This window comes from Chinchilla lanigera, unplaced genomic scaffold (genome assembly GCF_000276665.1).
Source record: "Chinchilla lanigera isolate Chin_1 unplaced genomic scaffold, ChiLan1.0 scaffold00075, whole genome shotgun sequence".
Classification (NCBI taxonomy): Eukaryota; Metazoa; Chordata; class Mammalia; order Rodentia; family Chinchillidae; genus Chinchilla; species Chinchilla lanigera.
Window position 1 is genome coordinate 9,272,646 of NW_004955476.1, and position 11,620 is coordinate 9,284,265.

The following is an 11,620-nucleotide window of genomic DNA, read 5'->3' on the forward strand; positions in this document are numbered from 1 at the left end:
TTGAGATCCTAGTGCTCCTTATATATGTTCTGGATATGAACATTACTGGGATTTGTAGTCTAAGACTTTGAAGAGCTCACAATCTAGTGTAAAAAAAATAATTGAAACCCAACAATACTAGTGAAAATTAAATAGGGTGTGTCATCTGGTTAACAGCATTGAGTCAATGTCAATTGTCTTGTTTGCTATTGACCACAGTTGTGTAAGACATTAGCATTAGAGGAAGGGTACACAATAGTATGTTGGGAACTTTCTCTGCAATTTTGTTTGGAAATAATAGAGTAAAAAATCCAACATGGTATGAGTAAAAGAACAGAAGAGTTTTCAGAATAGCTGACTAAGAAGACATGACCCTGGATAAGGGAATACTGGGTGGTTTCACAAAGGAAACGGCTTGAAATCTAGCTCATGAAAGACAAGTAGAAGGTATCCTAGTGTGTTAATTTCCTACAGATGCTGTGACAAATTATTACAGTCCTGGTAGCTTAAAATAACACAGATTTATACCCTTGCCATTCTGGATTACAGACTTCCAAAACTGGGCTAAAGTCAGAATGTCTGCAGGGCTGGTTCCTTCCGAAGGCTTTGAGGAGAAATCATGCCCTCGCCTTCCCTAGTTTCTGAAGGTTTTCCACGCTCCTTGGCTTGACCCTTCCTCCAATCCCACCTCCTGCTCCTCTTCTGTTACAGATCATCTTCCTCTGCTTCCTTCCTGTAATGGCTCCTCTGGCTCCACTGGGACTCCCTGCATTGTCCAGGATAATTCCTCCATCTCGAGACCCTCATTTCCATCTGCCAGGTCTCTTCTGCCGTAGAAGGTAACACTCCAGGTTCTGATGCTTACACCTGGGTGTCTTGGGGAGGAGCCCTTGTTCAGCCTGCCGCATCTGCCAGGGGCGGTAAAATTCCTGGGGTCTGCGGCTGTGATGGGCAACCGCACAGCTGAGGAATGGTGAAGAGCTTGTCGTGTCTGGGGCGCAGGGAGGACGGAGTGGGATGTGTGACTAACCTGATGGAGCAGTGCACAGTTCTGCTGCAGTTGCCCTAATGAATCTTCACACACTGGCTGCCTAAGCCAACAGATGTCACTGCCACAGCTCCGGAGGTGGGAGCCCAAGATGGAGCCCAGAGCGAGCTCGTTGCTCCTCGAGCCTCTCTGCTTGGCTTGCAGCTGGCTGCCTTCTCTCTGTGTCCTTCTGTGGCCTCTCCCATGTGTGCGCACATCCCGGAGTCTCTTCTTCCTCTTGTAAGGACACTAGGCAAGTTGGGTTACCGGCGTCCTTGTCGCGTTCCTCTCCGCTGGGATAAATACCAGACACCCGCACCGAAAAGCAGTGAGGTGTGCTTGGCTCACATTTCACAGGTTTCAGTGCTTGCAAGGCCCGGCGTGGAGGAAAGCTGCTTGCGACAACCAGGAAGCAAAGAGAGAAGCGAGGGGCCGAAGGGGCAGGACCACGCTTCCGGGTCACAGTGTCCCAGTGGCCTGCCCAGTGTCCCCACCGCCTGGTATCACATTGTGCTACAGCACACCCGCGACTCAGCCTCCCTTCAGAAGCCCCGCCTGTGAGCACAGGAGAACTAGGAGGCACAAAAGACGTAAACAATAACGAGGGTCGCACTTCCGACCTTGTCTAATTGAAATTACCACTTGGGCAGCCCTGTCTTCAAGCACAGTCACATTCGGAGGTCACAGAGGTTAGAACTTACAGCATTTGGATGGGGATCCCATGATCACCAATAATCGGGGTCAGGTTGGGAAGGATTTTGATTTTGACCTAGTTAATGGGCTTGATCATGAAATCATAGTGAAGGAGGGGGGCTGCTGAGAAGCAGGGACAGAGTCACAGGTAAAGCAGTGCCTGAGCAGAGGAAGAGGAAGCAAGGTGCAGGGAGAGGACGGCGGGACAGCAGGAGAGCAAGTTAGCTCTCTGCTGAGACAAGGGCAGGGGCAGCGCAGAGACTGCCTGTTTCCTTCCAGCACAAACTTTGGGCTCCTGAGTATTACAGCAAACTTCTGTTTGATTTTTGCTCTGAAGCTGCATTGAAATACATGCCCATGAGCTGAAAATGAAGTAGGAGCTCAGAGCCAGTGTGGTTGAAAAAGGTCTGGCATCGCATGGGCAGCCAACCAGATATCGGGTGTGTGGTCCAGGGGCCAGCATTTTAAAGCCATGTGGTTGACAGAACCACACCTGTGGGCTCAAGGACCTCAAAGAGCAGCAGAGTCTATAAAAGGGACGAGAGAGAGACCTCAAGCCCTTCTTCTGGGAAGCCACAAGCAAGTTTCCTGACTCTCCGAATGGAAGGGCACGGTAATACTGAAGAACCTGAATCACTGTCCCTACTTCAAGAACTAAAACTTAAACTCTAAATTTATTTCTCCTGTGTGGCAAGGGATCCCCACACCACAAAGATTAACTCAAAAGTTGTCTCAGGTCTACTGAAACTCCTAGCGCAAAAGAACTAAGAAACAGAAAGTAAAATGAAAAAATATAGGAAAATCAGACGATCAGGCAATATCAGAACAACAGCAGAATAAGAAGAGAAAGAAGGAAAACGCAAGTTCACAGAAATAAGTGAAGATTTTCTCCAGTCTAGGGAACATGTTTCCAGACTACAAGAAACCTCAAGTGCCAAGAACAATCAATTTAAAACATTAGGGACCAAAAAAATTTATGAGTTTTGAGAAGGAAAAACCCAGAATTCATACAAATGATCAGAATGACCTCAGGGTGTGCATGTTTGAGTGTGTGAGTGTGTGTGTGTGTGTGTGTGTGTGTGTGTGTGTGTGTATCTGTTCACCCTTCATTTTCCAAACCTCAAAATCAATAATGCCTAAAATCAAGAAGTCAAGAAGGGAGAAAAACTGCATGTTGTTTAGAAATACTGGGTAAAAGACAAGACCAAAAACAAACCCCTCACCCTGAAAGAGCTCAGAGAGGTGCCTTGGGATCCCGAACAGCGGATCCCACCCCTTCCCGTTTCATTGATATTTCTGGACATAGGCCTCAGCCTCCCACTCAGAACTCCTGGCAGTTTGGAAGCAGATGGCCCGGGTGGACATCTCCTGCCCCCTCCCCTGTCACCTGTCCTCTGCTCACCTCGGTCTCTGGTCTCTAATGTTTCACGGCACAGTGCACCGTGTCTCTGCCTCCACCACTACTCCTGCCATTGCTTACCTCCAGGAATTCACACCCTACCTCTTGCTTCCTCTAAACATCTAATTTACCACCATCCCCTGCCTAAGTCTGACCCTACCACTTGACGTTATTACCTTTACCCCTTCCTGAGGTTTTCATGTTAAAGAGCCCACATTCCAGTCATCAAAGTCTTAACGGATGAACACTTTCACATGCTCCAGCCCCACTTCCTTCTCGCTACTTCCCCTCCTCTCTGCCCGCTCTCGTCCTCTTTTTCCTTCTTTTCCTGCTTAGACTCCGATGATGACTACAAGATCTCCCTGTATAAACCAATGGCCTTGTCCCTCTCCTGTCATTCTACTGCCAAACCCCAAAACTCTTTAAAACTTATTCCCATATTTGAGCAGTTAAATAGAGCTGGAGGCCAAATGATGTGAAACAAAACAAAATCATAAAACTGTACAGATTGGCTTCACTTGAAATTTATGTCATGAATCTCAAGAAAACCTAAGGCACAATTTGGAAATCCTCCCACTCAATTTGCTTTTCTACTCTTTTACAATGATGACCTCCCTTCTATTTTCAGAACTTCAGGCTCCCCGCTCCCTTTCCATTTTCAGCTGATGGTGGTCCTTTTTTGTTTTCCTGATGGAAAAATAGCACTCAGAAGAGGAAGTTTCAGTTCCAGTCCCAGTTTGGCCACTCACTGCCTAAGAGGGACATTTCCTCTTTCTGGGGCCCAGTTGTCTCATCTGTTCAGAGAGGAAGGTGGTAATAACGGGACCTGATGGTGTAATATGATTTGTATCTAGGTATCCCCCAAAGCATCTTGTGGTCATAGGTCGGGTTTCCCAGAGGTGGCTGGGTCTAGGGTGTGTGATGCTGGGATCAAGGATGTGATGCTGGGATTGATTCATGCTTCGATGCTAGGCTTAAAGCTGCTCCACCCTGGGGGCGGATGGGGGAGTGTTACCCTGGATAAAATGTAAGACACAGAAAGAGGGTCGCTGCCTGTCCCTGGCTGTTTCTTCACTACTTGTCTGGTTTGCTTGCCTTCTCCCCACCATGGGCTTTTTCTCCTCTGCAATGTCCCTCTGCCACGGCCCCTGGCTTGGAGCCAGCCAACTACAAATTGAAACCTCCACAAAGGGTGAGCTCAGTAAACCTTTCCTTCCTTAACTTGAATGTCCTGTATTTTGTTTCAGTAACAAGAAATGTGACTAAGACACAATGAATGTGTCTGAGACACAGTTTCTGCTGGGGAAATATTAGCTTACAAAGAAAGAAGCAAAACCCTTCTTTCCATCACCAGATCTTCCACCTCACCACCACAGGTCCCCACAGAACACATGCACCCTCCTGCTGGCCACACTGCTGCCCTGCCTCCCGTGCATGTACATGTGTCCGTTATCCCTGCGTCTCCATCTAGTATAACGAAGAACTGTCCCTGCTCCTGGTGGAACTGTCCTTCTTCTGATCTCATCCTCTCACCTCTGTCCGAGGACTGGGTTCCTGCAGTTATTCCCTTCCACTGTGTGTATCTCCTTCCCTCTGTTTACTCCATCACCCCAGCAGTACACAAGGATTCTGTCAGCCCTGCCATCTGAGAAGTCCTCCTTTGTGTCTCCATCCTTAGTCCTCCCTCCCTTTTCTGGTCCCTTCTGCAGGAAGACTCCTCGGCGAACCACCTGTATTTGCTTTGCTTCTCCTCACTGTGTTGAACCCACTGTGATGCTTCCTGTTAAAGTTCATCTTTCCCAACCCTCAGCTGAAATCTGAGCTTTCTTTCATTGCTCATCTTGGAAAAATTACCTTTTTAGGCTCTTTTATTAAAAAAACTTTATTTGGGATCTTAGTTGACTTGAACTGCCAAAAGAAACAGCATAGAGGAAACAGGTTAAATAGAAATTTACTTTCTCACAGTACTGGAGATAGAGAAGCCTAAGAGCAAGGCTGGCCAATTCTCTTTCTGGTAAGGGCTTTTGCCCTGGGAGAAGATGACCTTCTTCTCACTGTGTCCTCCCATGGCCTTTCCTCGGTGCACACACATGTAGAGACAGAGAGAACTTTCTCTTTTCCTTTTCTTCTAAAGCCACCATGCCTACCTGAAGTAGGTGATACCCTCATGACTTCACCTAGCATTACAAACCTCATGCCTGTCTCTACCTGGAGTCACTCTTGAGGTTAAGGCTGCAATATATTAATTTTTGGAGGGGACTCAAATTAGTTCATAGCACTTGCTTCCTGGGACATCATATTTCATCACTCTTTCTCAGTAGAAGAGTCTCTGCTCACATGACACCTCCTCCAGAGAGCTTCCCTGGGCCTGGCCACCTCATCTCAGACAGGTTTTCTTCTATGATATCACTGATTTCTGTTCATTAGTAGAATGTTGAGTCTCAAAGCCTGAGCTGTGGAGGAAACTGCCCTAGTTAAAATCTGGGTTCCATTGTTTTGAGTATCATAACCTAGGCCAAGATACTCAGTTTCTTCTATGCCTGGCATTCTCCTTCATAAAATGGGGATGCTGACAATATGCTTCTTGGGAGTTAAACAAATTATAATATGCAAAGTAAAACTGAAAACACTGTCTGGAATGATTTGGGTGCTCAATAAATATTAGCTTAGCTATTATTTTATTGGTCTATTTTCCTCATTTGAAAAACATTATAATACCAAGAGTACATGGACTTTCTGTCCTGCTCAATGCCATAATATCCCTGGGGCCTACAGCATTACCAAATTCACAGCAGATCTTTCATATACACTTGTGGGAAGAATGTCGGTCTGCATTAACAGCTTCTCAGGAGATTTCAGGAAGTGTGGTCTACAGTGCGGAATGCTTCAGAAAGCTCAGCAGAGGAGAAAGACTTTAGTCATTTGTCAGTCAGAGGGTTGTTGGTGACCAGAACAGCAATAATAAGGATAATTTATTGAGGGATCTTGCTAAGTGTGCTAATCTGCACAGTGACCCTATAAGGAACCCATTACTGTTACTATTTCATAGAAGCGTTTCAGCAGCTCTATGGGACAGAAGCAAGACTGAAAGGATTGAGAGATGAGCAAGAATTAAAGATGTAGAGTCAACTCTATTATGATGGCATCTTGTTCAAATAGATTAGCCTATCTGAGAATAAATGAGTCCAGCTGGTCAGAGATAATTTATTAGCCAACAGTTTTTTTAAATGAAAAAAAAAAAAAAACAGGTACCATTAAAGCAAAGGGAATGAGAACAATATAAAAGAAATCAAATTATTTAACTTTGTAAATATTTTTACTCATGAATCATTGACACTTTCATTCAATTAATTCTTTGCATCTTCTATGCTAGAAATACAGAGATGGTATAAAAATTACCATCTTTGTAAGAAGCTTGCTAAATGTGGATTTTTTTTTCAAATAAATCAAGCTACTGAAGGAATTCAACTTGGGCTTGGAATCCAGATACACAGAACCTCTGGCAGGATGAGTTCAGAAGCAAGTCCCAGGAGCATTTGAGGATCACCTGTGTAGGTCCTGCTGTCTTTCTGTCACTAGAGGGAGAGGGGGGAGGGTAGAAGGGAATCTTGTAGTCGATCTACAAAGACAAAACACTTCCAAAGACCCTGAGTTACATTTCTGGAAGCTCTAATTGAGACTTCAATGTTCACAGTGCTTTTTCTTGAATAATTAAAGATACAGATGCTTGTATCAGAGAATCCACCTACCTCTATGTTCCAGACTCCTCTGTGTATCCATCCTGTCCATCACCTTTCAGAGCTAAGGCATCATCAGAACAAAGAGGTCTCATAGTCACTCTAGATTATGGAATATTTAAAAGTGACTCCTTCCATTTTAAATGGAAGGCTGAGATGTCATTGTTTTCAGGGAAGGTGAGGACCAAAAACAATGGCCCACGGTGATGCTCATTCCGTGGCTTGTGAAGAAAAGGCTCCCGCACACTTTCTCAGGCTCCCGTTCTTCATCTGCATTAGTTTTCACAAGCTCTGCTCTCTGCAGCCCAGTCTCCTGGTCCCGCTATATGTCAATTGCTTATAACTCCTCTTTTTCCTATTTCTTAGTCCCAGCTATTTGGCTGTTGTTAAGATACCCGCTGGGGGCCAGCAGGGGCCAGGGAATGGCACAACAATCTGGTCTGCACAAGAAGAATGATCATTACATCGTACATTTCTTAGAATACTGACAACAAAAGTCATCACCAGTCTTTTCTTCATTTTTCTTTTCTTTCCTAATTCAAAGCTCCTGTGTTGCTAGGTGACCTTTCCAGCTCCGTCCAGTGCAGTGCTAACATCCCCTTGGGAATCTGCTGTCCTCCCACCCTGTGGCCATGTCAGGCACCCTGCTCTGTGGGGCTGCAAGTTCATCTCCCCTGCAGAAGGCAAAGGGTTAAGGGAGCCCGGCGCCTACCGAGTTGTAAAAGGAACTGCTGAAGCTGATCAATGACCACTGTTAAGACCTGGAAACCAATTATAAACCTGAAATTTGTGATGAACAAAGCCCTGAAACACTGGGATGAAAACTACTGAATTAGTCCAGTTCATTAAAATCATTAATAGTCATGAAATGAAAACCACCAGAGTCCAAAAAGGCTTAATGCGCTATCCATATTAATTAGATGGGAGCAAATCCGAACTGAAAAGCAGCACATGCTTTGTAGAATTAGCAATTGGTCTCTACAGACTACACAGATCTCTATTAAAATTCAGTTTAATTAAAATTGATCACGTTAAGAAACTGATGTGGTTAATTAACTGAATTCCTGGACTTCTTTTCATAGGTTTCACAGACGCCTTGTTCCGGCGTCTGTGGGTGACTGTGTGTTGCACAGAGCGAAGCCCACTGTGAAGGTTAACTCTCTGCATTCCTCAGCACAGACCGCGGAAGGGGCGCAGGTCCCAGAAAAAGGCGGGTAGAGGTGGGGAGACAGAGCAAAGCTCAGGCTGAACTCCAGTCAGCTCCTTTGGATCATTTGCCACACTCAAACTGTACCAACCCAGGTCAGTGACAAAACACCTCTGTGTGTTCCAGAGGAACTGAGAATATTGCCCCAGGCTAAAAGTGGATGGCATCAGAAGCAGGAAGGTGTGGTGTGGGGAGTGTGGCTTCCTGGAGGCCACGCCAGCCTGGCCCAGGGCAGGGTACCCATGTGCTGCTGTCGTTGGTGCAGAGGTGTGTTTTTCCATCTGCAGAGTGGTGCTGCTGACAGTCACCCGGGCACTGTGTGGCTGGAGACGATGACAATGACCTCTCCGCCCTGCTGCTCCTGCCCGAGTCCGCACCCTTCCCAGGTGCCCCAAGCCCTTGCTGCCTGTGCAGCCAGCCAGAACCTCTCACACCCTCGTGACTTCACACTGCCTGTAGCAGGAGCCCGAGCTCTGTAGCCATGCGCTCAGAGTTCTCCATCCTCCAGCGCTGCGACCTCCTTCTCTGCTTCTCCCTCCCTGTGAGCCAGACCCCTTTGTTGAGCCCAGCTGCTGGTTTGCACACTGCCTGTGCCTCTTAGCATCACTTTCCACAGCCCCTTTCGGGACCTCCGCTGGACTCTCAGCTCCACAAATCTCTGTCCTCAGCCTGCCTTCCTCTGCGCTCTGGTCCAACTGTCCCCATCCCCTGGCTCTGGTTCCCAGTCTGCACTAGCAACTCTCAGCTTCATACCAGCTCCGAAAGACCTCCGGGTCTGGTGGGCAGAGAGGCATCTTTAATACCCCTGGATCTGAGCGAGACTCGGCCAGAACTCATGCCCCATGGATACTTGTTAGTGACCGGGATGGTGCGTCTGTACAGCTTTCCTCAAACAGGACGTTTGAGCTGTGTCCGCTAAAGAACTGGTGGAGGTGTTGGAGTGCAGTGTGCTAACAACAGGGCCAGTGATGCGGGAAGGTGATCCAAGAACATGCCAGGCTGGCTGCCCAGACTCAGACTGGTGTTTTACGGGGGGCCCGCCCTCTGCTTGGGGCCAGGGCTGCTGAGGGCTCTCTGGGCGTCTCTGGCTCTGAGCACCGTGAGGGTGTCTTCTCTCAGATTTGAGGTCTGCGTATTTCTCCTCCCCCTCCATAACGTGGTAGGCTTCCTGTTTTTTTGTTTTTTCTTAGATCTTTTCAAAGAATCAGTTTTTTAAATATATGCATTTTGTGTTTTTCATCTTCATTTGGTCAGTTCTAGCTCATTATTGCCTTCTGTTATATTCAGCAGCATCTGCTTTTTTATGTCTTTCTAATTTAATAAGTTAAAAAAGCTTAATGTATATTCAGTTCCTCCCCTTTTTCTTTTTCTTTCTTCTTTACTAATGAAGACATTGAGGGCCATATATTTTTCCCCAAACATAATTTTTATCATGACCTTTAGGCTTTTGATGAAATATTTTTATTTTCATGCTTTTCTAGATCATTTACAATTTCAGATTTGATGTCTTTTTTGATCCAATGTATTTCATAAACTATTAAGCCTATTGAAAAACTTTCTTATTTCTAGCTACACTTGTGGTGCTGGGCACTTATCCCAGTACACTGAGAGGCTGAGGCAGGGTGATCACAAGTTCAAGACCAACCTGGGTAAATTAGCAACTTACTGAGACCCTGCCTCAAAATAAAAAGTAAAAAATAAAAAAGGTTGAAGATGTAGCCCAGTATAAAAGTCCTGGTTTTACTTCCTAATTCTACCTTACTGTGATCATAAAATGTGGCCTGTGCAGTTTCTTTGCTCAAGTATGCAATTAATTCTTACAAATATTTCATAAATATTCCATGGACACATGCACAATACATTCTTCTATTTAAAATTTATAGAACTGTATTATTCAGTTCTTTTACGAGTGCCCTAGTCTTTAATCTGAAACAACCAATTTGAAAGTCGTATGTAAAAGGGCATTAGGATTGCATTTTAATCAAATTTCACATACATTTCTAAACATTTAGGCTCCTGTTCAGTTGTTATGTTTTTGATTCATGAAGGTTTATATGAACTATATCTTTCTCTGTCTAGAAATTTTGATCTAAATTCACTATCCAATTTTAGTATTGTTAATCTTTTTTTGTGTTTGCCTTTCCTGTTACTCATTGCCCATTTATCCTCAAATTCCTTTTTGTTGTCTTTGCCACGTTTTCTCCAAAATATTTTTTTATGTAGGTTCTTCTCTTTAGAAAAGTGTGATGCGTATTCTTATAAAATATTTTCTCAAAATATATACTGTGTCTCATTAAAAGTTATTTAAGGCAGTTCATAAAGCTACATAGAGTGTATTTCCCTCAAAATAAAATAAATTGGCTGGGAAAAGTAAAGCCAAGATTAAAAAAATGTTGAGGTGAAATTGACTGCTTATCTTTTGCTAATATGATAGAGCAAATCACTGCAACCCCTTGATCCGCTTTTGCATCTGATCATAACTGTTTTCCCTTCCACTAGAGATTCCTTTCTCCTTTCTGGAAGTCACAATGAACGTGTCCTTTTCCGCTACATGAAGGCGGCTCCTTTCCTGGCTCACAGGTCTTCAGGAGACCGACCGTCTCCGACCTGTTTGCTAGCGCTACTCTTTCTGCATCTCTGCGCGCTGCACAGTTCAGGTGCGGCTAAGCCAGGTCAGAGCTCTCGGTTTCAGCTTGTTCTGAGGTCTCCCCTAGAGGCTGACTCCGCTGTCAGGCTCCTTGTTAAGCTGCCCTGGTGAAGGTCTCAGGCAATTTTGTAGCTCTACATTCTGAAAGTTGGTTGTTTTTCCTTCTTCATCTTTTCCTATCTTGAATTCTCTGTTCTGACTCATTGAGCAATTTCCTGACAAAGGTCCTTTCCTCAGAAGGCCACAGGGACACAACATTCTCTCAGCTCTTTCACACACACAAGCGTCTGCTCGTCCTCCTGGTGGTTCCTTGGTTGCAAGTCTTTCTCCCTCTGTCATCTGTGGGTATGATTCCAAGGCCAGAGTGTGTGTTTTCTTTTGTAAAATACGTTGTTGTTTCTTCTCAAAATTCGATACTGGGATCTCCACATTCTTCCGCCCTAGCTCTCCTTCCCCCAGGAAGTGTAAATGCTGCCTTTCTCTCCTCTTGTTTTTCCTGCTAGACCGCTACTGTGTATGTTTACTCATCTTTTCATTCTTCTACCTTTTCCCTCATGATCACCATCTCTGTATGTTTCCAGTGTTCTGAAACACACATTGTACTTGATATGCTTGGATGATAATTAATTGTTTCATTCTACATATGAGCTTAATTTTGGTTCAAAATTAGAATCTCTAGAACGTTTACGTTGCTTTGTTTCATTGTTTTAAAATTTTCCTGAACTTTTTCCAGGTTTCACTTTTATTAGTCCAGGGTGATTACGTCCCTTGTGAGGAGTTGGTGCGTGCACATACAGACCTCAATTCCTTGTTCATCCCCTTCCTCTCCTCCCTGCCTCCCTCTGTGTCTTGAGCCCCTTCTCTTTTGAAAAAGATCTCCCCACTTTCTATTATCTAACTTCTGTCTTGCTCTTTATTTATATTTTGAATT